This window comes from Anomaloglossus baeobatrachus (genome assembly GCF_048569485.1).
Source record: "Anomaloglossus baeobatrachus isolate aAnoBae1 chromosome 9 unlocalized genomic scaffold, aAnoBae1.hap1 SUPER_9_unloc_2, whole genome shotgun sequence".
Classification (NCBI taxonomy): domain Eukaryota; kingdom Metazoa; phylum Chordata; class Amphibia; order Anura; family Aromobatidae; genus Anomaloglossus; species Anomaloglossus baeobatrachus.
Genome location: NW_027441820.1, coordinates 313923 through 339718, shown reverse-complemented (window position 1 = coordinate 339718; position 25796 = coordinate 313923). Strand labels below are relative to the sequence as shown.

Here is a 25796-nt window from a genome sequence, read left to right as displayed (position 1 = left end):
TATCTAGATCATTTGCAATTGAATGGAATAGATCCCTTTTGGACAAAGTGGATTCACCTGCTGCTGCAGTGACCACAGGTGTGATAAGATCTAGAATTGGCATCTGGTGCGATCTCTCCGCTTCCACTCCAAAGAAAGTTACCTGTTTATTCCTATCATGCATTGGTTTTTGGGGTTTTCTTTGAGTAATGATGATCTCTTTAGTAGTCTGTTGGCGCCCTCTCCTGGAGGAATAGTTTGCTTGCTCTTGGACATTCTAAAAGAGAGGTCATGATAGACATTGAGCTTCTGAGCTCAATTGGGGACAGTCATGGGTGATGAATGTTTGCAACCTGCTGCAAAGCCTCATACCGCAATATAAGGAACGTCAAATACTAAGAAAGGGCGGCCTATGAAAGAATTACTACTTTCAATAAGTACACTTAAACGGCTAATTGGGAATAGAAAAACTGTAAAAAGCCCTCTGAGAAAGCCCCCCTCTAACCTTTGATAGTAAGCTTTTCTGTAGTCTGCCTGTTGATGTATTTTCCGTTTGAACTGTGCACAACATGAAGAGACGGAACACTGGCGGCTTGTCACAATGCCCCCGCTGACATCACAATAGCGCTGCTGCCTAGAAAACAAGCTGCGCAGCAGAAGTTGTTCTTTGGGTGGGAGGGTGGGCTAGTGTAAGGAGGGGGCAAGCTCTTTTTTTCCCGGGTGGTAGGGGGATGACAGGAGAAGGGATGCGGGTGGTGAGAAGGGTACAGAGGGCAGGGTTTGGGGGCTGGGAAGGAAAGGGAAAAGATTAGGGTTTGGGGATGATGAAAGGGCTTTCTACGGGTAAGGATGGCAAAGGGTGGCAGTGACGGAAAGTCAGGCAACCTGTCCTGTCCGTCTTTTTGTATCGTGAATTGGAAAGACTGCAAGGGGGAGGGGAGTTGCTTGCGCCCTAAAGGAGGAGTTATTCAGATTCATTGCAGTGGGGGGCGGCGGCTGCAAAACGCACCATTCTTCTTGTTTTTGCTCTGCAAAGCAGCCTTTTCAAGGGTTGGCTTGGGTGACAAAATGTCTTCTGTAGGCGTGGGTTTGTCTCCCTCTCGCTCTCTCTCCCTAAGATGTGTCCGGCATAGGCCAGGGTGCCACTCGAGGCCAAAACCAATTCTGGTTATCGCTTCTCGGCCTTTTGGCTAAGATCAAGTGTAGTATCTGTTCTTATCAGTTTAATATCTGATACGTCCCCTATCTGGGGACCATATATTAAATGGATTTTTAGAACAGGGAGATGGAAAAAGAGCTTGCTCTGTCCACTCCACGCATTGACCTGGTATTGCAGTACCTCCAGGACCGGTGCACCCCTTCTTAACCCAGTTTCCAAAAGCAGAACTCAATTCACCTGATTCATATTAGCCCGATTTAATGAATTGGAAGAAAGCATACGTCTTCATATGCACCTCAATTTGGCCCATTCACTTTTCACACTTCCTCCTTTTGTTTTTTATCTTTCACACTTTTGACTTTCTTTATTCATCCAAATAGCAAACTCATCACCACTCAACCTGACCAACTCGGCTATGTCCCGTGCTGCAGTTCTCTGTCTTATCTAGATCATTTGCAATTGAATGGAATAGATCCCTTTTGGACAAAGTGGATTCACCTGCTGCTGCAGTGACCACAGGTGTGATAAGATCTAGAATTGGCATCTGGTGCGATCTCTCCGCTTCCACTCCAAAGAAAGTTACCTGTTTATTCCTATCATGCATTGGTTTTTGGGGTTTTCTTTGAGTAATGATGATCTCTTTAGTAGTCTGTTGGCGCCCTCTCCTGGAGGAATAGTTTGCTTGCTCTTGGACATTCTAAAAGAGAGGTCATGATAGACATTGAGCTTCTGAGCTCAATTGGGGACAGTCATGGGTGATGAATGTTTGCAACCTGCTGCAAAGCCTCATACCGCAATATAAGGAACGTCAAATACTAAGAAAGGGCGGCCTATGAAAGAATTACTACTTTCAATAAGTACACTTAAACGGCTAATTGGGAATAGAAAAACTGTAAAAAGCCCTCTGAGAAAGCCCCCCTCTAACCTTTGATAGTAAGCTTTTCTGTAGTCTGCCTGTTGATGTATTTTCCGTTTGAACTGTGCACAACATGAAGAGACGGAACACTGGCGGCTTGTCACAATGCCCCCGCTGACATCACAATAGCGCTGCTGCCTAGAAAACAAGCTGCGCAGCAGAAGTTGTTCTTTGGGTGGGAGGGTGGGCTAGTGTAAGGAGGGGGCAAGCTCTTTTTTTCCCGGGTGGTAGGGGGATGACAGGAGAAGGGATGCGGGTGGTGAGAAGGGTACAGAGGGCAGGGTTTGGGGGCTGGGAAGGAAAGGGAAAAGATTAGGGTTTGGGGATGATGAAAGGGCTTTCTACGGGTAAGGATGGCAAAGGGTGGCAGTGACGGAAAGTCAGGCAACCTGTCCTGTCCGTCTTTTTGTATCGTGAATTGGAAAGACTGCAAGGGGGAGGGGAGTTGCTTGCGCCCTAAAGGAGGAGTTATTCAGATTCATTGCAGTGGGGGGCGGCGGCTGCAAAACGCACCATTCTTCTTGTTTTTGCTCTGCAAAGCAGCCTTTTCAAGGGTTGGCTTGGGTGACAAAATGTCTTCTGTAGGCGTGGGTTTGTCTCCCTCTCGCTCTCTCTCCCTAAGATGTGTCCGGCATAGGCCAGGGTGCCACTCGAGGCCCAAACCAATTCTGGTTATCGCTTCTCGGCCTTTTGGCTAAGATCAAGTGTAGTATCTGTTCTTATCAGTTTAATATCTGATACGTCCCCTATCTGGGGACCATATATTAAATGGATTTTTAGAACAGGGAGATGGAAAAAGAGCTTGCTCTGTCCACTCCACGCATTGACCTGGTATTGCAGTACCTCCAGGACCGGTGCACCCCTTCTTAACCCAGTTTCCAAAAGCAGAACTCAATTCACCTGATTCATATTAGCCCGATTTAATGAATTGGAAGAAAGCATACGTCTTCATATGCACCTCATTTTGGCCCATTCACTTTTCACACTTCCTCCTTTTGTTTTTTATCTTTCACACTTTTGACTTTCTTTATTCATCCAAATAGCAAACTCATCACCACTCAACCTGACCAACTCGGCTATGTCCCGTGCTGCAGTTCTCTGTCTTATCTAGATCATTTGCAATTGAATGGAATAGATCCCTTTTGGACAAAGTGGATTCACCTGCTGCTGCAGTGACCACAGGTGTGATAAGATCTAGAATTGGCATCTGGTGCGATCTCTCCGCTTCCACTCCAAAGAAAGTTACCTGTTTATTCCTATCATGCATTGGTTTTTGGGGTTTTCTTTGAGTAATGATGATCTCTTTAGTAGTCTGTTGGCGCCCTCTCCTGGAGGAATAGTTTGCTTGCTCTTGGACATTCTAAAAGAGAGGTCATGATAGACATTGAGCTTCTGAGCTCAATTGGGGACAGTCATGGGTGATGAATGTTTGCAACCTGCTGCAAAGCCTCATACCGCAATATAAGGAACGTCAAATACTAAGAAAGGGCGGCCTATGAAAGAATTACTACTTTCAATAAGTACACTTAAACGGCTAATTGGGAATAGAAAAACTGTAAAAAGCCCTCTGAGAAAGCCCCCCTCTAACCTTTGATAGTAAGCTTTTCTGTAGTCTGCCTGTTGATGTATTTTCCGTTTGAACTGTGCACAACATGAAGAGACGGAACACTGGCGGCTTGTCACAATGCCCCCGCTGACATCACAATAGCGCTGCTGCCTAGAAAACAAGCTGCGCAGCAGAAGTTGTTCTTTGGGTGGGAGGGTGGGCTAGTGTAAGGAGGGGGCAAGCTCTTTTTTTCCCGGGTGGTAGGGGGATGACAGGAGAAGGGATGCGGGTGGTGAGAAGGGTACAGAGGGCAGGGTTTGGGGGCTGGGAAGGAAAGGGAAAAGATTAGGGTTTGGGGATGATGAAAGGGCTTTCTACGGGTAAGGATGGCAAAGGGTGGCAGTGACGGAAAGTCAGGCAACCTGTCCTGTCCGTCTTTTTGTATCGTGAATTGGAAAGACTGCAAGGGGGAGGGGAGTTGCTTGCGCCCTAAAGGAGGAGTTATTCAGATTCATTGCAGTGGGGGGCGGCGGCTGCAAAACGCACCATTCTTCTTGTTTTTGCTCTGCAAAGCAGCCTTTTCAAGGGTTGGCTTGGGTGACAAAATGTCTTCTGTAGGCGTGGGTTTGTCTCCCTCTCGCTCTCTCTCCCTAAGATGTGTCCGGCATAGGCCAGGGTGCCACTCGAGGCCCAAACCAATTCTGGTTATCGCTTCTCGGCCTTTTGGCTAAGATCAAGTGTAGTATCGTTCGAAAAGGTGGTTTAAGGCTCCGGCCACCTTAGTACAATGATGCAATGCACACTGGAAGGTTGCACTTGTTAGTACTTTGGGAGGATAGTATATCCATCTAGAGGAAACCATGGCCCTACCAGGATTGAGGCTATTAGACTGAGTAAGTGTGGGGGTTATGGTGCAATGTGCCCCAGGAATGGACACCCTGGAGGGAGTCTGAACTTGCTAGGTTGGGACCCTGGTAAGCCTCAGACTCTGTCGCACGCCGCGCCTTGCCTATTCATACTTTCCAAGCATATTGCCCTATCCTGGCCTTCTGGCTAAGAAGGGAAATTTTTATAATCCCGGTCGGAGGTCCGGTCAGCTTTGGGCTGAGAAACCAACACCCGGTTGGAGGTCCGGGTCAGCTTTGGCTGAGAAACCAACACCCGGTTGGAGGTCCGGTTAGCCTTGGGCTGAGAAACCAACACCCGGTTGGAGGTCCGGTCAGCCTTGGGCTGAGAAACCAACACCCGGTTGGAGGTCCGGTCAGCCTTGGGCTGAGAAACCAACACCGGTTGACGGTCCGGGCAGTCTCGGCTGCGAAACCAACGACTAGTAGCTCCCTACTCCACTTGGGTAAGATGCCTCGGTGGACGCTGGGAGCAACAACAAGGCTCAACCAGGCTTCGGCTTGGGGGAGCACCGAAGATCCCTGACCCTCGCTGTGGCCTTCTGGCTCGGAGGGACGGGGTTGATTTTTGGGGATCCTCTTCTCACGGAGGGGTCCACACGAATCCTAGCCTTTGCACTGTTTTTGGTGTGACTTCGGTCATGCATTTTTGCGGTGCTTTGGAAAGCTTCATTAAATCAAAAAATCTGTTCTTATCAGTTTAATATCTGATACGTCCCCTATCTGGGGACCATATATTAAATGGATTTTTAGAACAGGGAGATGGAAAAAGAGCTTGCTCTGTCCACTCCACGCATTGACCTGGTATTGCAGTACCTCCAGGACCGGTGCACCCCTTCTTAACCCAGTTTCCAAAAGCAGAACTCAATTCACCTGATTCATATTAGCCCGATTTAATGAATTGGAAGAAAGCATACGTCTTCATATGCACCTCAATTTGGCCCATTCACTTTTCACACTTCCTCCTTTTGTTTTTTATCTTTCACACTTTTGACTTTCTTTATTCATCCAAATAGCAAACTCATCACCACTCAACCTGACCAACTCGGCTATGTCCCGTGCTGCAGTTCTCTGTCTTATCTAGATCATTTGCAATTGAATGGAATAGATCCCTTTTGGACAAAGTGGATTCACCTGCTGCTGCAGTGACCACAGGTGTGATAAGATCTAGAATTGGCATCTGGTGCGATCTCTCCGCTTCCACTCCAAAGAAAGTTACCTGTTTATTCCTATCATGCATTGGTTTTTGGGGTTTTCTTTGAGTAATGATGATCTCTTTAGTAGTCTGTTGGCGCCCTCTCCTGGAGGAATAGTTTGCTTGCTCTTGGACATTCTAAAAGAGAGGTCATGATAGACATTGAGCTTCTGAGCTCAATTGGGGACAGTCATGGGTGATGAATGTTTGCAACCTGCTGCAAAGCCTCATACCGCAATATAAGGAACGTCAAATACTAAGAAAGGGCGGCCTATGAAAGAATTACTACTTTCAATAAGTACACTTAAACGGCTAATTGGGAATAGAAAAACTGTAAAAAGCCCTCTGAGAAAGCCCCCCTCTAACCTTTGATAGTAAGCTTTTCTGTAGTCTGCCTGTTGATGTATTTTCCGTTTGAACTGTGCACAACATGAAGAGACGGAACACTGGCGGCTTGTCACAATGCCCCCGCTGACATCACAATAGCGCTGCTGCCTAGAAAACAAGCTGCGCAGCAGAAGTTGTTCTTTGGGTGGGAGGGTGGGCTAGTGTAAGGAGGGGGCAAGCTCTTTTTTTCCCGGGTGGTAGGGGGATGACAGGAGAAGGGATGCGGGTGGTGAGAAGGGTACAGAGGGCAGGGTTTGGGGGCTGGGAAGGAAAGGGAAAAGATTAGGGTTTGGGGATGATGAAAGGGCTTTCTACGGGTAAGGATGGCAAAGGGTGGCAGTGACGGAAAGTCAGGCAACCTGTCCTGTCCGTCTTTTTGTATCGTGAATTGGAAAGACTGCAAGGGGGAGGGGAGTTGCTTGCGCCCTAAAGGAGGAGTTATTCAGATTCATTGCAGTGGGGGGCGGCGGCTGCAAAACGCACCATTCTTCTTGTTTTTGCTCTGCAAAGCAGCCTTTTCAAGGGTTGGCTTGGGTGACAAAATGTCTTCTGTAGGCGTGGGTTTGTCTCCCTCTCGCTCTCTCTCCCTAAGATGTGTCCGGCATAGGCCAGGGTGCCACTCGAGGCCCAAACCAATTCTGGTTATCGCTTCTCGGCCTTTTGGCTAAGATCAAGTGTAGTATCGTTCGAAAAGGTGGTTTAAGGCTCCGGCCACCTTAGTACAATGATGCAATGCACACTGGAAGGTTGCGCTTGTTAGTACTTTGGGAGGATAGTATATCCATCTAGAGGAAACCATGGCCCTACCAGGATCGAGGCTATTAGACTGAGTAAGTGTGGGGGTTATGGTGCAATGTGCCCCAGGAATGGACACCCTGGAGGGAGTCTGAACTTGCTAGGTTGGGACCCTGGTAAGCCTCAGACTCTGTCGCACGCCGCGCCTTGCCTATTCATACTTTCCAAGCATATTGCCCTATCCCGGCCTTCTGGCTAAGAAGGGAAATTTTTATAATCCCGGTCGGAGGTCCGGTCAGCTTTGGGCTGAGAAACCAACACCCGGTTGGAGGTCCGGGTCAGCTTTGGCTGAGAAACCAACACCCGGTTGGAGGTCTGGTTAGCCTTGGGCTGAGAAACCAACACCCGGTTGGAGGTCCGGTCAGCCTTGGGCTGAGAAACCAACACCCGGTTGGAGGTCCGGTCAGCCTTGGGCTGAGAAACCAACACCGGTTGACGGTCCGGGCAGTCTCGGCTGCGAAACCAACGACTAGTAGCTCCCTACTCCACTTGGGTAAGATGCCTTGGTGGACGCTGGGAGCAACAACAAGGCTCAACCAGGCTTCGGCTTGGGGGAGCACCGAAGATCCCTGACCCTCGCTGTGGCCTTCTGGCTCGGAGGGACGGGGTTGATTTTTGGGGATCCTCTTCTCACGGAGGGGTCCACACGAATCCTAGCCTTTGCACTGTTTTTGGTGTGACTTCGGTCATGCATTTTTGCGGTGCTTTGGAAAGCTTCATTAAATCAAAAAATCTGTTCTTATCAGTTTAATATCTGATACGTCCCCTATCTGGGGACCATATATTAAATGGATTTTTAGAACAGGGAGATGGAAAAAGAGCTTGCTCTGTCCACTCCACGCATTGACCTGGTATTGCAGTACCTCCAGGACCGGTGCACCCCTTCTTAACCCAGTTTCCAAAAGCAGAACTCAATTCACCTGATTCATATTAGCCCGATTTAATGAATTGGAAGAAAGCATACGTCTTCATATGCACCTCAATTTGGCCCATTCACTTTTCACACTTCCTCCTTTTGTTTTTTATCTTTCACACTTTTGACTTTCTTTATTCATCCAAATAGCAAACTCATCACCACTCAACCTGACCAACTCGGCTATGTCCCGTGCTGCAGTTCTCTGTCTTATCTAGATCATTTGCAATTGAATGGAATAGATCCCTTTTGGACAAAGTGGATTCACCTGCTGCTGCAGTGACCACAGGTGTGATAAGATCTAGAATTGGCATCTGGTGCGATCTCTCCGCTTCCACTCCAAAGAAAGTTACCTGTTTATTCCTATCATGCATTGGTTTTTGGGGTTTTCTTTGAGTAATGATGATCTCTTTAGTAGTCTGTTGGCGCCCTCTCCTGGAGGAATAGTTTGCTTGCTCTTGGACATTCTAAAAGAGAGGTCATGATAGACATTGAGCTTCTGAGCTCAATTGGGGACAGTCATGGGTGATGAATGTTTGCAACCTGCTGCAAAGCCTCATACCGCAATATAAGGAACGTCAAATACTAAGAAAGGGCGGCCTATGAAAGAATTACTACTTTCAATAAGTACACTTAAACGGCTAATTGGGAATAGAAAAACTGTAAAAAGCCCTCTGAGAAAGCCCCCCTCTAACCTTTGATAGTAAGCTTTTCTGTAGTCTGCCTGTTGATGTATTTTCCGTTTGAACTGTGCACAACATGAAGAGACGGAACACTGGCGGCTTGTCACAATGCCCCCGCTGACATCACAATAGCGCTGCTGCCTAGAAAACAAGCTGCGCAGCAGAAGTTGTTCTTTGGGTGGGAGGGTGGGCTAGTGTAAGGAGGGGGCAAGCTCTTTTTTTCCCGGGTGGTAGGGGGATGACAGGAGAAGGGATGCGGGTGGTGAGAAGGGTACAGAGGGCAGGGTTTGGGGGCTGGGAAGGAAAGGGAAAAGATTAGGGTTTGGGGATGATGAAAGGGCTTTCTACGGGTAAGGATGGCAAAGGGTGGCAGTGACGGAAAGTCAGGCAACCTGTCCTGTCCGTCTTTTTGTATCGTGAATTGGAAAGACTGCAAGGGGGAGGGGAGTTGCTTGCGCCCTAAAGGAGGAGTTATTCAGATTCATTGCAGTGGGGGGCGGCGGCTGCAAAACGCACCATTCTTCTTGTTTTTGCTCTGCAAAGCAGCCTTTTCAAGGGTTGGCTTGGGTGACAAAATGTCTTCTGTAGGCGTGGGTTTGTCTCCCTCTCGCTCTCTCTCCCTAAGATGTGTCCGGCATAGGCCAGGGTGCCACTCGAGGCCCAAACCAATTCTGGTTATCGCTTCTCGGCCTTTTGGCTAAGATCAAGTGTAGTATCTGTTCTTATCAGTTTAATATCTGATACGTCCCCTATCTGGGGACCATATATTAAATGGATTTTTAGAACAGGGAGATGGAAAAAGAGCTTGCTCTGTCCACTCCACGCATTGACCTGGTATTGCAGTACCTCCAGGACCGGTGCACCCCTTCTTAACCCAGTTTCCAAAAGCAGAACTCAATTCACCTGATTCATATTAGCCCGATTTAATGAATTGGAAGAAAGCATACGTCTTCATATGCACCTCAATTTGGCCCATTCACTTTTCACACTTCCTCCTTTTGTTTTTTATCTTTCACACTTTTGACTTTCTTTATTCATCCAAATAGCAAACTCATCACCACTCAACCTGACCAACTCGGCTATGTCCCGTGCTGCAGTTCTCTGTCTTATCTAGATCATTTGCAATTGAATGGAATAGATCCCTTTTGGACAAAGTGGATTCACCTGCTGCTGCAGTGACCACAGGTGTGATAAGATCTAGAATTGGCATCTGGTGCGATCTCTCCGCTTCCACTCCAAAGAAAGTTACCTGTTTATTCCTATCATGCATTGGTTTTTGGGGTTTTCTTTGAGTAATGATGATCTCTTTAGTAGTCTGTTGGCGCCCTCTCCTGGAGGAATAGTTTGCTTGCTCTTGGACATTCTAAAAGAGAGGTCATGATAGACATTGAGCTTCTGAGCTCAATTGGGGACAGTCATGGGTGATGAATGTTTGCAACCTGCTGCAAAGCCTCATACCGCAATATAAGGAACGTCAAATACTAAGAAAGGGCGGCCTATGAAAGAATTACTACTTTCAATAAGTACACTTAAACGGCTAATTGGGAATAGAAAAACTGTAAAAAGCCCTCTGAGAAAGCCCCCCTCTAACCTTTGATAGTAAGCTTTTCTGTAGTCTGCCTGTTGATGTATTTTCCGTTTGAACTGTGCACAACATGAAGAGACGGAACACTGGCGGCTTGTCACAATGCCCCCGCTGACATCACAATAGCGCTGCTGCCTAGAAAACAAGCTGCGCAGCAGAAGTTGTTCTTTGGGTGGGAGGGTGGGCTAGTGTAAGGAGGGGGCAAGCTCTTTTTTTCCCGGGTGGTAGGGGGATGACAGGAGAAGGGATGCGGGTGGTGAGAAGGGTACAGAGGGCAGGGTTTGGGGGCTGGGAAGGAAAGGGAAAAGATTAGGGTTTGGGGATGATGAAAGGGCTTTCTACGGGTAAGGATGGCAAAGGGTGGCAGTGACGGAAAGTCAGGCAACCTGTCCTGTCCGTCTTTTTGTATCGTGAATTGGAAAGACTGCAAGGGGGAGGGGAGTTGCTTGCGCCCTAAAGGAGGAGTTATTCAGATTCATTGCAGTGGGGGGCGGCGGCTGCAAAACGCACCATTCTTCTTGTTTTTGCTCTGCAAAGCAGCCTTTTCAAGGGTTGGCTTGGGTGACAAAATGTCTTCTGTAGGCGTGGGTTTGTCTCCCTCTCGCTCTCTCTCCCTAAGATGTGTCCGGCATAGGCCAGGGTGCCACTCGAGGCCCAAACCAATTCTGGTTATCGCTTCTCGGCCTTTTGGCTAAGATCAAGTGTAGTATCTGTTCTTATCAGTTTAATATCTGATACGTCCCCTATCTGGGGACCATATATTAAATGGATTTTTAGAACAGGGAGATGGAAAAAGAGCTTGCTCTGTCCACTCCACGCATTGACCTGGTATTGCAGTACCTCCAGGACCGGTGCACCCCTTCTTAACCCAGTTTCCAAAAGCAGAACTCAATTCACCTGATTCATATTAGCCCGATTTAATGAATTGGAAGAAAGCATACGTCTTCATATGCACCTCAATTTGGCCCATTCACTTTTCACACTTCCTCCTTTTGTTTTTTATCTTTCACACTTTTGACTTTCTTTATTCATCCAAATAGCAAACTCATCACCACTCAACCTGACCAACTCGGCTATGTCCCGTGCTGCAGTTCTCTGTCTTATCTAGATCATTTGCAATTGAATGGAATAGATCCCTTTTGGACAAAGTGGATTCACCTGCTGCTGCAGTGACCACAGGTGTGATAAGATCTAGAATTGGCATCTGGTGCGATCTCTCCGCTTCCACTCCAAAGAAAGTTACCTGTTTATTCCTATCATGCATTGGTTTTTGGGGTTTTCTTTGAGTAATGATGATCTCTTTAGTAGTCTGTTGGCGCCCTCTCCTGGAGGAATAGTTTGCTTGCTCTTGGACATTCTAAAAGAGAGGTCATGATAGACATTGAGCTTCTGAGCTCAATTGGGGACAGTCATGGGTGATGAATGTTTGCAACCTGCTGCAAAGCCTCATACCGCAATATAAGGAACGTCAAATACTAAGAAAGGGCGGCCTATGAAAGAATTACTACTTTCAATAAGTACACTTAAACGGCTAATTGGGAATAGAAAAACTGTAAAAAGCCCTCTGAGAAAGCCCCCCTCTAACCTTTGATAGTAAGCTTTTCTGTAGTCTGCCTGTTGATGTATTTTCCGTTTGAACTGTGCACAACATGAAGAGACGGAACACTGGCGGCTTGTCACAATGCCCCCGCTGACATCACAATAGCGCTGCTGCCTAGAAAACAAGCTGCGCAGCAGAAGTTGTTCTTTGGGTGGGAGGGTGGGCTAGTGTAAGGAGGGGGCAAGCTCTTTTTTTCCCGGGTGGTAGGGGGATGACAGGAGAAGGGATGCGGGTGGTGAGAAGGGTACAGAGGGCAGGGTTTGGGGGCTGGGAAGGAAAGGGAAAAGATTAGGGTTTGGGGATGATGAAAGGGCTTTCTACGGGTAAGGATGGCAAAGGGTGGCAGTGACGGAAAGTCAGGCAACCTGTCCTGTCCGTCTTTTTGTATCGTGAATTGGAAAGACTGCAAGGGGGAGGGGAGTTGCTTGCGCCCTAAAGGAGGAGTTATTCAGATTCATTGCAGTGGGGGGCGGCGGCTGCAAAACGCACCATTCTTCTTGTTTTTGCTCTGCAAAGCAGCCTTTTCAAGGGTTGGCTTGGGTGACAAAATGTCTTCTGTAGGCGTGGGTTTGTCTCCCTCTCGCTCTCTCTCCCTAAGATGTGTCCGGCATAGGCCAGGGTGCCACTCGAGGCCCAAACCAATTCTGGTTATCGCTTCTCGGCCTTTTGGCTAAGATCAAGTGTAGTATCTGTTCTTATCAGTTTAATATCTGATACGTCCCCTATCTGGGGACCATATATTAAATGGATTTTTAGAACAGGGAGATGGAAAAAGAGCTTGCTCTGTCCACTCCACGCATTGACCTGGTATTGCAGTACCTCCAGGACCGGTGCACCCCTTCTTAACCCAGTTTCCAAAAGCAGAACTCAATTCACCTGATTCATATTAGCCCGATTTAATGAATTGGAAGAAAGCATACGTCTTCATATGCACCTCAATTTGGCCCATTCACTTTTCACACTTCCTCCTTTTGTTTTTTATCTTTCACACTTTTGACTTTCTTTATTCATCCAAATAGCAAACTCATCACCACTCAACCTGACCAACTCGGCTATGTCCCGTGCTGCAGTTCTCTGTCTTATCTAGATCATTTGCAATTGAATGGAATAGATCCCTTTTGGACAAAGTGGATTCACCTGCTGCTGCAGTGACCACAGGTGTGATAAGATCTAGAATTGGCATCTGGTGCGATCTCTCCGCTTCCACTCCAAAGAAAGTTACCTGTTTATTCCTATCATGCATTGGTTTTTGGGGTTTTCTTTGAGTAATGATGATCTCTTTAGTAGTCTGTTGGCGCCCTCTCCTGGAGGAATAGTTTGCTTGCTCTTGGACATTCTAAAAGAGAGGTCATGATAGACATTGAGCTTCTGAGCTCAATTGGGGACAGTCATGGGTGATGAATGTTTGCAACCTGCTGCAAAGCCTCATACCGCAATATAAGGAACGTCAAATACTAAGAAAGGGCGGCCTATGAAAGAATTACTACTTTCAATAAGTACACTTAAACGGCTAATTGGGAATAGAAAAACTGTAAAAAGCCCTCTGAGAAAGCCCCCCTCTAACCTTTGATAGTAAGCTTTTCTGTAGTCTGCCTGTTGATGTATTTTCCGTTTGAACTGTGCACAACATGAAGAGACGGAACACTGGCGGCTTGTCACAATGCCCCCGCTGACATCACAATAGCGCTGCTGCCTAGAAAACAAGCTGCGCAGCAGAAGTTGTTCTTTGGGTGGGAGGGTGGGCTAGTGTAAGGAGGGGGCAAGCTCTTTTTTTCCCGGGTGGTAGGGGGATGACAGGAGAAGGGATGCGGGTGGTGAGAAGGGTACAGAGGGCAGGGTTTGGGGGCTGGGAAGGAAAGGGAAAAGATTAGGGTTTGGGGATGATGAAAGGGCTTTCTACGGGTAAGGATGGCAAAGGGTGGCAGTGACGGAAAGTCAGGCAACCTGTCCTGTCCGTCTTTTTGTATCGTGAATTGGAAAGACTGCAAGGGGGAGGGGAGTTGCTTGCGCCCTAAAGGAGGAGTTATTCAGATTCATTGCAGTGGGGGGCGGCGGCTGCAAAACGCACCATTCTTCTTGTTTTTGCTCTGCAAAGCAGCCTTTTCAAGGGTTGGCTTGGGTGACAAAATGTCTTCTGTAGGCGTGGGTTTGTCTCCCTCTCGCTCTCTCTCCCTAAGATGTGTCCGGCATAGGCCAGGGTGCCACTCGAGGCCCAAACCAATTCTGGTTATCGCTTCTCGGCCTTTTGGCTAAGATCAAGTGTAGTATCGTTCGAAAAGGTGGTTTAAGGCTCCGGCCACCTTAGTACAATGATGCAATGCACACTGGAAGGTTGCGCTTGTTAGTACTTTGGGAGGATAGTATATCCATCTAGAGGAAACCATGGCCCTACCAGGATCGAGGCTATTAGACTGAGTAAGTGTGGGGGCTATGGTGCAATGTGCCCCAGGATTGACGACCCTGGAGTGAGTCTGAGCTTGCTGGCTTTGGACCCCGGCAAGCCTTGGGCTCTGTAGCACACCGTACCTTGCCCTTTCATACTTTCTGAGCATATTGCTCTATCCCGGCCTTCTGGCTAGGAAGGGAAATTTTTATAATCATGGTCGGAGGTCCGTTCAGCTTTGGGCTGAGAAACCAACACCCGGTTGGAGGTCCGGGTCAGCTTCGGCTGAGAAACCAACACCCGGTTGGAGGTCCGGGTCAGCTTCGGCTGAGAAACCAACACCCGGTTGGAGGTCCGGGTCAGCTTCGGCTGAGAAACCAACACCCGGTTGGAGGTCCGGTTAGCCTTGGGCTGAGAAACCAACACCGGTTGACGGTCCGGGCAGTTTCGGCTGCGAAACCAACAACTAGTAGCTCTCTACTCCACTTGGGTAAGATGCCTGGGTGGACGCTGGGAGCAACGACAAGGCTCAACCAGGCTTCGGCTTGGGGGAGCACCGAAGATCCCTGACCCTTGCTGTGGCCTTCTGGCTCGGAGGGACGGGGTTGATTTTTGGGGACCCTCTCCTCACGGAGGGGTCCACACGAATCCTAGCCTTTGCACTGTTTTTGGTGTGACTTCGGTCATGCATTTTTTGCGGTGCTTTGGAAAGCTTCATTAAATCAAAAATCTGTTCTTATCAGTTTAATATCTGATACGTCCCCTATCTGGGGACCATATATTAAATGGATTTTTAGAACAGGGAGATGGAAAAAGAGCTTGCTCTGTCCACTCCACGCATTGACCTGGTATTGCAGTACCTCCAGGACCGGTGCACCCCTTCTTAACCCAGTTTCCAAAAGCAGAACTCAATTCACCTGATTCATATTAGCCCGATTTAATGAATTGGAAGAAAGCATACGTCTTCATATGCACCTCAATTTGGCCCATTCACTTTTCACACTTCCTCCTTTTGTTTTTTATCTTTCACACTTTTGACTTTCTTTATTCATCCAAATAGCAAACTCATCACCACTCAACCTGACCAACTCGGCTATGTCCCGTGCTGCAGTTCTCTGTCTTATCTAGATCATTTGCAATTGAATGGAATAGATCCCTTTTGGACAAAGTGGATTCACCTGCTGCTGCAGTGACCACAGGTGTGATAAGATCTAGAATTGGCATCTGGTGCGATCTCTCCGCTTCCACTCCAAAGAAAGTTACCTGTTTATTCCTATCATGCATTGGTTTTTGGGGTTTTCTTTGAGTAATGATGATCTCTTTAGTAGTCTGTTGGCGCCCTCTCCTGGAGGAATAGTTTGCTTGCTCTTGGACATTCTAAAAGAGAGGTCATGATAGACATTGAGCTTCTGAGCTCAATTGGGGACAGTCATGGGTGATGAATGTTTGCAACCTGCTGCAAAGCCTCATACCGCAATATAAGGAACGTCAAATACTAAGAAAGGGCGGCCTATGAAAGAATTACTACTTTCAATAAGTACACTTAAACGGCTAATTGGGAATAGAAAAACTGTAAAAAGCCCTCTGAGAAAGCCCCCCTCTAACCTTTGATAGTAAGCTTTTCTGTAGTCTGCCTGTTGATGTATTTTCCGTTTGAACTGTGCACAACATGAAGAGACGGAACACTGGCGGCTTGTCACAATGCCCCCGCTGACATCACAATAGCGCTGCTGCCTAGAAAACAAGCTGCGCAGCAGAAGTTGTTCTTTGGGTGGGAGGGTGGGCTAGTGTAAGGAGGGGGCAAGCTCTTTTTTTCCCGGGTGGTAGGGGGATGACAGGAGAAGGGATGCGGGTGGTGAGAAGGGTACAGAGGGCAGGGTTTGGGGGCTGGGAAGGAAAGGGAAAAGATTAGGGTTTGGGGATGATGAAAGGGCTTTCTACGGGTAAGGATGGCAAAGGGTGGCAGTGACGGAAAGTCAGGCAACCTGTCCTGTCCGTCTTTTTGTATCGTGAATTGGAAAGACTGCAAGGGGGAGGGGAGTTGCTTGCGCCCTAAAGGAGGAGTTATTCAGATTCATTGCAGTGGGGGGCGGCGGCTGCAAAACGCACCATTCTTCTTGTTTTTGCTCTGCAAAGCAGCCTTTTCAAGGGTTGGCTTGGGTGACAAAATGTCTTCTGTAGGCGTGGGTTTGTCTCCCTCTCGCTCTCTCTCCCTAAGATGTGTCCGGCATAGGCCAGGGTGCCACTCGAGGCCCAAACCAATTCTGGTTATCGCTTCTCGGCCTTTTGGCTAAGATCAAGTGTAGTATCTGTTCTTATCAGTTTAATATCTGATACGTCCCCTATCTGGGGACCATATATTAAATGGATTTTTAGAACAGGGAGATGGAAAAAGAGCTTGCTCTGTCCACTCCACGCATTGACCTGGTATTGCAGTACCTCCAGGACCGGTGCACCCCTTCTTAACCCAGTTTCCAAAAGCAGAACTCAATTCACCTGATTCATATTAGCCCGATTTAATGAATTGGAAGAAAGCATACGTCTTCATATGCACCTCAATTTGGCCCATTCACTTTTCACACTTCCTCCTTTTGTTTTTTATCTTTCACACTTTTGACTTTCTTTATTCATCCAAATAGCAAACTCATCACCACTCAACCTGACCAACTCGGATATGTCCCGTGCTGCAGTTCTCTGTCTTATCTAGATCATTTGCAATTGAATGGAATAGATCCCTTTTGGACAAAGTGGATTCACCTGCTGCTGCAGTGACCACAGGTGTGATAAGATCTAGAATTGGCATCTGGTGCGATCTCTCCGCTTCCACTCCAAAGAAAGTTACCTGTTTATTCCTATCATGCATTGGTTTTTGGGGTTTTCTTTGAGTAATGATGATCTCTTTAGTAGTCTGTTGGCGCCCTCTCCTGGAGGAATAGTTTGCTTGCTCTTGGACATTCTAAAAGAGAGGTCATGATAGACATTGAGCTTCTGAGCTCAATTGGGGACAGTCATGGGTGATGAATGTTTGCAACCTGCTGCAAAGCCTCATACCGCAATATAAGGAACGTCAAATACTAAGAAAGGGCGGCCTATGAAAGAATTACTACTTTCAATAAGTACACTTAAACGGCTAATTGGGAATAGAAAAACTGTAAAAAGCCCTCTGAGAAAGCCCCCCTCTAACCTTTGATAGTAAGCTTTTCTGTAGTCTGCCTGTTGATGTATTTTCCGTTTGAACTGTGCACAACATGAAGAGACGGAACACTGGCGGCTTGTCACAATGCCCCCGCTGACATCACAATAGCGCTGCTGCCTAGAAAACAAGCTGCGCAGCAGAAGTTGTTCTTTGGGTGGGAGGGTGGGCTAGTGTAAGGAGGGGGCAAGCTCTTTTTTTCCCGGGTGGTAGGGGGATGACAGGAGAAGGGATGCGGGTGGTGAGAAGGGTACAGAGGGCAGGGTTTGGGGGCTGGGAAGGAAAGGGAAAAGATTAGGGTTTGGGGATGATGAAAGGGCTTTCTACGGGTAAGGATGGCAAAGGGTGGCAGTGACGGAAAGTCAGGCAACCTGTCCTGTCCGTCTTTTTGTATCGTGAATTGGAAAGACTGCAAGGGGGAGGGGAGTTGCTTGCGCCCTAAAGGAGGAGTTATTCAGATTCATTGCAGTGGGGGGCGGCGGCTGCAAAACGCACCATTCTTCTTGTTTTTGCTCTGCAAAGCAGCCTTTTCAAGGGTTGGCTTGGGTGACAAAATGTCTTCTGTAGGCGTGGGTTTGTCTCCCTCTCGCTCTCTCTCCCTAAGATGTGTCCGGCATAGGCCAGGGTGCCACTCGAGGCCCAAACCAATTCTGGTTATCGCTACTCGGCCTTTTGGCTAAGATCAAGTGTAGTATCTGTTCTTATCAGTTTAATATCTGATACGTCCCCTATCTGGGGACCATATATTAAATGGATTTTTAGAACAGGGAGATGGAAAAAGAGCTTGCTCTGTCCACTCCACGCATTGACCTGGTATTGCAGTACCTCCAGGACCGGTGCACCCCTTCTTAACCCAGTTTCCAAAAGCAGAACTCAATTCACCTGATTCATATTAGCCCGATTTAATGAATTGGAAGAAAGCATACGTCTTCATATGCACCTCAATTTGGCCCATTCACTTTTCACACTTCCTCCTTTTGTTTTTTATCTTTCACACTTTTGACTTTCTTTATTCATCCAAATAGCAAACTCATCACCACTCAACCTGACCAACTCGGCTATGTCCCGTGCTGCAGTTCTCTGTCTTATCTAGATCATTTGCAATTGAATGGAATAGATCCCTTTTGGACAAAGTGGATTCACCTGCTGCTGCAGTGACCACAGGTGTGATAAGATCTAGAATTGGCATCTGGTGCGATCTCTCCGCTTCCACTCCAAAGAAAGTTACCTGTTTATTCCTATCATGCATTGGTTTTTGGGGTTTTCTTTGAGTAATGATGATCTCTTTAGTAGTCTGTTGGCGCCCTCTCCTGGAGGAATAGTTTGCTTGCTCTTGGACATTCTAAAAGAGAGGTCATGATAGACATTGAGCTTCTGAGCTCAATTGGGGACAGTCATGGGTGATGAATGTTTGCAACCTGCTGCAAAGCCTCATACCGCAATATAAGGAACGTCAAATACTAAGAAAGGGCGGCCTATGAAAGAATTACTACTTTCAATAAGTACACTTAAACGGCTAATTGGGAATAGAAAAACTGTAAAAAGCCCTCTGAGAAAGCCCCCCTCTAACCTTTGATAGTAAGCTTTTCTGTAGTCTGCCTGTTGATGTATTTTCCGTTTGAACTGTGCACAACATGAAGAGACGGAACACTGGCGGCTTGTCACAATGCCCCCGCTGACATCACAATAGCGCTGCTGCCTAGAAAACAAGCTGCGCAGCAGAAGTTGTTCTTTGGGTGGGAGGGTGGGCTAGTGTAAGGAGGGGGCAAGCTCTTTTTTTCCCGGGTGGTAGGGGGATGACAGGAGAAGGGATGCGGGTGGTGAGAAGGGTACAGAGGGCAGGGTTTGGGGGCTGGGAAGGAAAGGGAAAAGATTAGGGTTTGGGGATGATGAAAGGGCTTTCTACGGGTAAGGATGGCAAAGGGTGGCAGTGACGGAAAGTCAGGCAACCTGTCCTGTCCGTCTTTTTGTATCGTGAATTGGAAAGACTGCAAGGGGAAGGGGAGTTGCTTGCGCCCTAAAGGAGGAGTTATTCAGATTCATTGCAGTGGGGGGCGGCGGCTGCAAAACGCACCATTCTTCTTGTTTTTGCTCTGCAAAGCAGCCTTTTCAAGGGTTGGCTTGGGTGACAAAATGTCTTCTGTAGGCGTGGGTTTGTCTCCCTCTCGCTCTCTCTCCCTAAGATGTGTCCGGCATAGGCCAGGGTGCCACTCGAGGCCCAAACCAATTCTGGTTATCGCTTCTCGGCCTTTTGGCTAAGATCAAGTGTATTATCTGTTCTTATCAGTTTAATATCTGATACGTCCCCTATCTGGGGACCATATATTAAATGGATTTTTAGAACAGGGAGATGGAAAAAGAGCTTGCTCTGTCCACTCCACGCATTGACCTGGTATTGCAGTACCTCCAGGACCGGTGCACCCCTTCTTAACCCAGTTTCCAAAAGCAGAACTCAATTCACCTGATTCATATTAGCCCGATTTAATGAATTGGAAGAAAGCATACGTCTTCATATGCACCTCAATTTGGCCCATTCACTTTTCACACTTCCTCCTTTTGTTTTTTATCTTTCACACTTTTGACTTTCTTTATTCATCCAAATAGCAAACTCATCACCACTCAACCTGACCAACTCGGCTATGTCCCGTGCTGCAGTTCTCTGTCTTATCTAGATCATTTGCAATTGAATGGAATAGATCCCTTTTGGACAAAGTGGATTCACCTGCTGCTGCAGTGACCACAGGTGTGATAAGATCTAGAATTGGTATCTGGTGCGATCTCTCCGCTTCCACTCCAAAGAAAGTTACCTGTTTATTCCTATCATGCATTGGTTTTTGGGGTTTTCTTTGAGTAATGATGATCTCTTTAGTAGTCTGTTGGCGCCCTCTCCTGGAGGAATAGTTTGCTTGCTCTTGGACATTCTAAAAGAGAGGTCATGATAGACATTGAGCTTCTGAGCTCAATTGGGGACAGTCATGGGTGATGAATGTTTGCAACCTGCTGCAAAGCCTCATACCGCAATATAAGGAACGTCAAATACTAAGAAAGGGCGGCCTATGAAAGAATTACTACTTTCAATAAGTACACTTAAACGGCTAATTGGGAATAGAAAAACTGTAAAAAGCCCTCTGAGAAAGCCCCCCTCTAACCTTTGATAGTAAGCTTTTCTGTAGTCTGCCTGTTGATGTATTTTCCGTTTGAACTGTGCACAACATGAAGAGACGGAACACTGGCGGCTTGTCACAATGCCCCCGCTGACATCACAATAGCGCTGCTGCCTAGAAAACAAGCTGCGCAGCAGAAGTTGTTCTTTGGGTGGGAGGGTGGGCTAGTGTAAGGAGGGGGCAAGCTCTTTTTTTCCCGGGTGGTAGGGGGATGACAGGAGAAGGGATGCGGGTGGTGAGAAGGGTACAGAGGGCAGGGTTTGGGGGCTGGGAAGGAAAGGGAAAAGATTAGGGTTTGGGGATGATGAAAGGGCTTTCTACGGGTAAGGATGGCAAAGGGTGGCAGTGACGGAAAGTCAGGCAACCTGTCCTGTCCGTCTTTTTGTATCGTGAATTGGAAAGACTGCAAGGGGGAGGGGAGTTGCTTGCGCCCTAAAGGAGGAGTTATTCAGATTCATTGCAGTGGGGGGCGGCGGCTGCAAAACGCACCATTCTTCTTGTTTTTGCTCTGCAAAGCAGCCTTTTCAAGGGTTGGCTTGGGTGACAAAATGTCCTCTGTAGGCGTGGGTTTGTCTCCCTCTCGCTCTCTCTCCCTAAGATGTGTCCGGCATAGGCCAGGGTGCCACTCGAGGCCCAAACCAATTCTGGTTATCGCTTCTCGGCCTTTTGGCTAAGATCAAGTGTAGTATCTGTTCTTATCAGTTTAATATCTGATACGTCCCCTATCTGGGGACCATATATTAAATGGATTTTTAGAACAGGGAGATGGAAAAAGAGCTTGCTCTGTCCACTCCACGCATTGACCTGGTATTGCAGTACCTCCAGGACCGGTGCACCCCTTCTTAACCCAGTTTCCAAAAGCAGAACTCAATTCACCTGATTCATATTAGCCCGATTTAATGAATTGGAAGAAAGCATACGTCTTCATATGCACCTCAATTTGGCCCATTCACTTTTCACACTTCCTCCTTTTGTTTTTTATCTTTCACACTTTTGACTTTCTTTATTCATCCAAATAGCAAACTCATCACCACTCAACCTGACCAACTCGGCTATGTCCCGTGCTGCAGTTCTCTGTCTTATCTAGATCATTTGCAATTGAATGGAATAGATCCCTTTTGGACAAAGTGGATTCACCTGCTGCTGCAGTGACCACAGGTGTGATAAGATCTAGAATTGGCATCTGGTGCGATCTCTCCGCTTCCACTCCAAAGAAAGTTACCTGTTTATTCCTATCATGCATTGGTTTTTGGGGTTTTCTTTGAGTAATGATGATCTCTTTAGTAGTCTGTTGGCGCCCTCTCCTGGAGGAATAGTTTGCTTGCTCTTGGACATTCTAAAAGAGAGGTCATGATAGACATTGAGCTTCTGAGCTCAATTGGGGACAGTCATGGGTGATGAATGTTTGCAACCTGCTGCAAAGCCTCATACCGCAATATAAGGAACGTCAAATACTAAGAAAGGGCGGCCTATGAAAGAATTACTACTTTCAATAAGTACACTTAAACGGCTAAATGGGAATAGAAAAACTGTAAAAAGCCCTCTGAGAAAGCCCCCCTCTAACCTTTGATAGTAAGCTTTTCTGTAGTCTGCCTGTTGATGTATTTTCCGTTTGAACTGTGCACAACATGAAGAGACGGAACACTGGCGGCTTGTCACAATGCCCCCGCTGACATCACAATAGCGCTGCTGCCTAGAAAACAAGCTGCGCAGCAGAAGTTGTTCTTTGGGTGGGAGGGTGGGCTAGTGTAAGGAGGGGGCAAGCTCTTTTTTTCCCGGGTGGTAGGGGGATGACAGGAGAAGGGATGCGGGTGGTGAGAAGGGTACAGAGGGCAGGGTTTGGGGGCTGGGAAGGAAAGGGAAAAGATTAGGGTTTGGGGATGATGAAAGGGCTTTCTACGGGTAAGGATGGCAAAGGGTGGCAGTGACGGAAAGTCAGGCAACCTGTCCTGTCCGTCTTTTTGTATCGTGAATTGGAAAGACTGCAAGGGGGAGGGGAGTTGCTTGCGCCCTAAAGGAGGAGTTATTCAGATTCATTGCAGTGGGGGGCGGCGGCTGCAAAACGCACCATTCTTCTTGTTTTTGCTCTGCAAAGCAGCCTTTTCAAGGGTTGGCTTGGGTGACAAAATGTCTTCTGTAGGCGTGGGTTTGTCTCCCTCTCGCTCTCTCTCCCTAAGATGTGTCCGGCATAGGCCAGGGTGCCACTCGAGGCCCAAACCAATTCTGGTTATCGCTTCTCGGCCTTTTGGCTAAGATCAAGTGTAGTATCTGTTCTTATCAGTTTAATATCTGATACGTCCCCTATCTGGGGACCATATATTAAATGGATTTTTAGAACAGGGAGATGGAAAAAGAGCTTGCTCTGTCCACTCCACGCATTGACCTGGTATTGCAGTACCTCCAGGACCGGTGCACCCCTTCTTAACCCAGTTTCCAAAAGCAGAACTCAATTCACCTGATTCATATTAGCCCGATTTAATGAATTGGAAGAAAGCATACGTCTTCATATGCACCTCAATTTGGCCCATTCACTTTTCACACTTCCTCCTTTTGTTTTTTATCTTTCACACTTTTGACTTTCTTTATTCATCCAAATAGCAAACTCATCACCACTCAACCTGACCAACTCGGCTATGTCCCGTGCTGCAGTTCTCTGTCTTATCTAGATCATTTGCAATTGAATGGAATAGATCCCTTTTGGACAAAGTGGATTCACCTGCTGCTGCAGTGACCACAGGTGTGATAAGATCTAGAATTGGCATCTGGTGCGATCTCTCCGCTTCCACTCCAAAGAAAGTTACCTGTTTATTCCTATCATGCATTGGTTTTTGGGGTTTTCTTTGAGTAATGATGATCTCTTTAGTAGTCTGTTGGCGCCCTCTCCTGGAGGAATAGTTTGCTTGCTCTTGGACATTCTAAAAGAGAGGTCATGATAGACATTGAGCTTCTGAGCTCAATTGGGGACAGTCATGGGTGATGAATGTTTGCAACCTGCTGCAAAGCCTCATACCGCAATATAAGGAACGTCAAATACTAAGAAAGGGCGGCCTATGAAAGAATTACTACTTTCAATAAGTACACTTAAACGGCTAATTGGGAATAGAAAAACTGTAAAAAGCCCTCTGAGAAAGCCCCCCTCTAACCTTTGATAGTAAGCTTTTCTGTAGTCTGCCTGTTGATGTATTTTCCGTTTGAACTGTGCACAACATGAAGAGACGGAACACTGGCGGCTTGTCACAATGCCCCCGCTGACATCACAATAGCGCTGCTGCCTAGAAAACAAGCTGCGCAGCAGAAGTTGTTCTTTGGGTGGGAGGGTGGGCTAGTGTAAGGAGGGGGCAAGCTCTTTTTTTCCCGGGTGGTAGGGGGATGACAGGAGAAGGGATGCGGGTGGTGAGAAGGGTACAGAGGGCAGGGTTTGGGGGCTGGGAAGGAAAGGGAAAAGATTAGGGTTTGGGGATGATGAAAGGGCTTTCTACGGGTAAGGATGGCAAAGGGTGGCAGTGACGGAAAGTCAGGCAACCTGTCCTGTCCGTCTTTTTGTATCGTGAATTGGAAAGACTGCAAGGGGGAGGGGAGTTGCTTGCGCCCTAAAGGAGGAGTTATTCAGATTCATTGCAGTGGGGGGCGGCGGCTGCAAAACGCACCATTCTTCTTGTTTTTGCTCTGCAAAGCAGCCTTTTCAAGGGTTGGCTTGGGTGACAAAATGTCTTCTGTAGGCGTGGGTTTGTCTCCCTCTCGCTCTCTCTCCCTAAGATGTGTCCGGCATAGGCCAGGGTGCCACTCGAGGCCCAAACCAATTCTGGTTATCGCTTCTCGGCCTTTTGGCTAAGATCAAGTGTAGTATCTGTTCTTATCAGAACAAACTGAGCTAGCTACACTTGACGAGATACGATCAGGGAGACGAGCTCCGAAGCCCAGCCGAGACCGGAAGAGGGAGATCGGACGGAAGAAGAGCTTGGCAGAAAGAAGCAAGAAGACAAAGGCTCGGAGAAGACTTGGGGAGACCAGAGGAACTTCGAGGAGGAACACAGCGGGAGAAGACACCCGGAGAAGAATCCAAGATCCAGCTCCGGGAACTCAAGCAGGAACCAGCCATGGCAAGCAAGCCAGAGAAGGCAGCCAAGAAGGCTCAGGACCCAGGGACCTCCAGGAAGGCTCATCCAGAGGCTTCTTCGGCCCAAGAGGCCCCTACCTCCGACGCCAGCCAGCCGGAGGGAGCCCGGACGCCGCCTGAAAAGGCTCCAACCCTGGAGCCTTGGATGCGGCAGACGGTCGCCCTGAAGCTAAAGGCGGTGGATGGTAGGTTGCCGGACATGTCCAGCGACGTGTTCTGCAAGAAGATGATTCTGGATCAGGGCTTCTCCAGGGCGGAAACCCTGAGTGTCCAGACCTTCATGACTGGCATTTTTCTGGTAACCTTTGCCACGGTGAATGCCTGCAGGAGATACTGGGAGGCGATGAACGCAGCGATGCCGGACTCCCCTTTTCATTCTTTTTTAGGATCCTGTCCTATACAGAGGGATGAGAAGAGGATCACGGTCTCCATGCGGAACCCGCACACCCCAGGAAGAGACATCTCCACGTTCCTGGGACGTCTCTGCACAGTGGTGAGGGAGCCATCCCACATCCTTAACGGCAATGGATTCTGGACGGGTAAGTGGTCAGTAACCGTTCGACTCTACAGGGAACCAGCATCCGAGGATGGTCTCCAGCACCTGCCCCCGACATTCTCTCTGGGAAACTCCTTTGGTCTCATCTACTACCCGGACATGCCACACAACTGCAGGAAATGTGGCGGGAAAGGGCATTCGATGAAGACCTGCAAGGAGGACGCCTGCAGGGTTTGCCGGGTGACGGGACACAGCTCCAAGGACTGCCCAAAGAAGAAGACTTGCAACCTATGTGGACAGGCGGACCACCTTTACAAGGACTGCCCACAGCGGGAGAAATCCTGGGCAAGGGTTGCCGCGGTGACCCAGTATCGGGTAGTCACAGCTTCGTCGACCAAGGCAGCTACGACCAAGGCCACAGAGGCCAAGGACAAGGCGGCCAAGAACCCGGCGACCGTGGCTCCAGCCGATGCCCCAGCAGCCACGGAGTCCAGGAAAAAGGGTAAGAAAACTGTTGCCCCCTCCCTGGTCCCCCCCCCTGTCACCCCTGTCCAAACCCCTCCCCCCCCGGCCAACCCTACTGAGGATTCCACTACCTCCACCTCATTTCCCTACTCCTCAGTTGGTCTCCTCACCCCCCCCCAAAGCCCACTCTACCTCCCCAGACCATGAGAGCAGAGGACCTCAGCACTCTTGCACTTTTCACCGAGGAGGATTTTCCAGCTCTTGTCTCCTCAGGTACAGGCCAAAGGAAAAGGAAGGTGGAAGATAGTCCTGTCG

At 48.0% G+C, this 25796-nt stretch overlaps 13 non-coding genes and 4 pseudogenes across 13 annotated transcripts; all 17 read left to right on the top strand.

The window, feature by feature from the left end:
- Window positions 1-1149: 1149 nt before the first annotated feature.
- On the top strand, window positions 1150-1340 carry LOC142259756 (U2 spliceosomal RNA). The gene has a single exon (XR_012728137.1). It is a non-coding gene; the product is annotated as a U2 spliceosomal RNA (small nuclear RNA).
- A 1388-nt stretch (window positions 1341-2728) lies between these two features.
- On the top strand, window positions 2729-2919 carry LOC142259755 (U2 spliceosomal RNA). Its single transcript, XR_012728136.1, has one exon. It is a non-coding gene; the product is annotated as a U2 spliceosomal RNA (small nuclear RNA).
- Window positions 2920-4307: 1388 nt separating this feature from the next.
- LOC142259705 (U2 spliceosomal RNA) lies at window positions 4308-4449 on the top strand (annotated as a pseudogene).
- A 697-nt stretch (window positions 4450-5146) lies between these two features.
- On the top strand, window positions 5147-5343 carry LOC142259582 (U2 spliceosomal RNA). Its single transcript, XR_012728043.1, has one exon. It is a non-coding gene; the product is annotated as a U2 spliceosomal RNA (small nuclear RNA).
- Window positions 5344-6731: 1388 nt separating this feature from the next.
- Window positions 6732-6873, top strand: LOC142259724 (U2 spliceosomal RNA; annotated as a pseudogene).
- Window positions 6874-7570: 697 nt separating this feature from the next.
- On the top strand, window positions 7571-7767 carry LOC142259581 (U2 spliceosomal RNA). The gene has a single exon (XR_012728042.1). It is a non-coding gene; the product is annotated as a U2 spliceosomal RNA (small nuclear RNA).
- A 1388-nt stretch (window positions 7768-9155) lies between these two features.
- On the top strand, window positions 9156-9346 carry LOC142259753 (U2 spliceosomal RNA). Its single transcript, XR_012728135.1, has one exon. It is a non-coding gene; the product is annotated as a U2 spliceosomal RNA (small nuclear RNA).
- A 1388-nt stretch (window positions 9347-10734) lies between these two features.
- On the top strand, window positions 10735-10925 carry LOC142259752 (U2 spliceosomal RNA). Its single transcript, XR_012728134.1, has one exon. It is a non-coding gene; the product is annotated as a U2 spliceosomal RNA (small nuclear RNA).
- Window positions 10926-12313: 1388 nt separating this feature from the next.
- Window positions 12314-12504, top strand: LOC142259751 (U2 spliceosomal RNA). Its single transcript, XR_012728133.1, has one exon. It is a non-coding gene; the product is annotated as a U2 spliceosomal RNA (small nuclear RNA).
- A 1388-nt stretch (window positions 12505-13892) lies between these two features.
- Window positions 13893-14034, top strand: LOC142259723 (U2 spliceosomal RNA; annotated as a pseudogene).
- Window positions 14035-14735: 701 nt separating this feature from the next.
- Window positions 14736-14928, top strand: LOC142259575 (U2 spliceosomal RNA). Its single transcript, XR_012728038.1, has one exon. It is a non-coding gene; the product is annotated as a U2 spliceosomal RNA (small nuclear RNA).
- A 1388-nt stretch (window positions 14929-16316) lies between these two features.
- Window positions 16317-16507, top strand: LOC142259750 (U2 spliceosomal RNA). Its single transcript, XR_012728132.1, has one exon. It is a non-coding gene; the product is annotated as a U2 spliceosomal RNA (small nuclear RNA).
- Window positions 16508-17895: 1388 nt separating this feature from the next.
- LOC142259530 (U2 spliceosomal RNA) lies at window positions 17896-18086 on the top strand. The gene has a single exon (XR_012728013.1). It is a non-coding gene; the product is annotated as a U2 spliceosomal RNA (small nuclear RNA).
- Window positions 18087-19474: 1388 nt separating this feature from the next.
- LOC142259520 (U2 spliceosomal RNA) lies at window positions 19475-19665 on the top strand. Its single transcript, XR_012728004.1, has one exon. It is a non-coding gene; the product is annotated as a U2 spliceosomal RNA (small nuclear RNA).
- A 1388-nt stretch (window positions 19666-21053) lies between these two features.
- On the top strand, window positions 21054-21244 carry LOC142259749 (U2 spliceosomal RNA). The gene has a single exon (XR_012728131.1). It is a non-coding gene; the product is annotated as a U2 spliceosomal RNA (small nuclear RNA).
- A 1388-nt stretch (window positions 21245-22632) lies between these two features.
- Window positions 22633-22823, top strand: LOC142259748 (U2 spliceosomal RNA). The gene has a single exon (XR_012728130.1). It is a non-coding gene; the product is annotated as a U2 spliceosomal RNA (small nuclear RNA).
- Window positions 22824-24211: 1388 nt separating this feature from the next.
- LOC142259685 (U2 spliceosomal RNA) lies at window positions 24212-24301 on the top strand (annotated as a pseudogene).
- Window positions 24302-25796: the final 1495 nt, after the last annotated feature.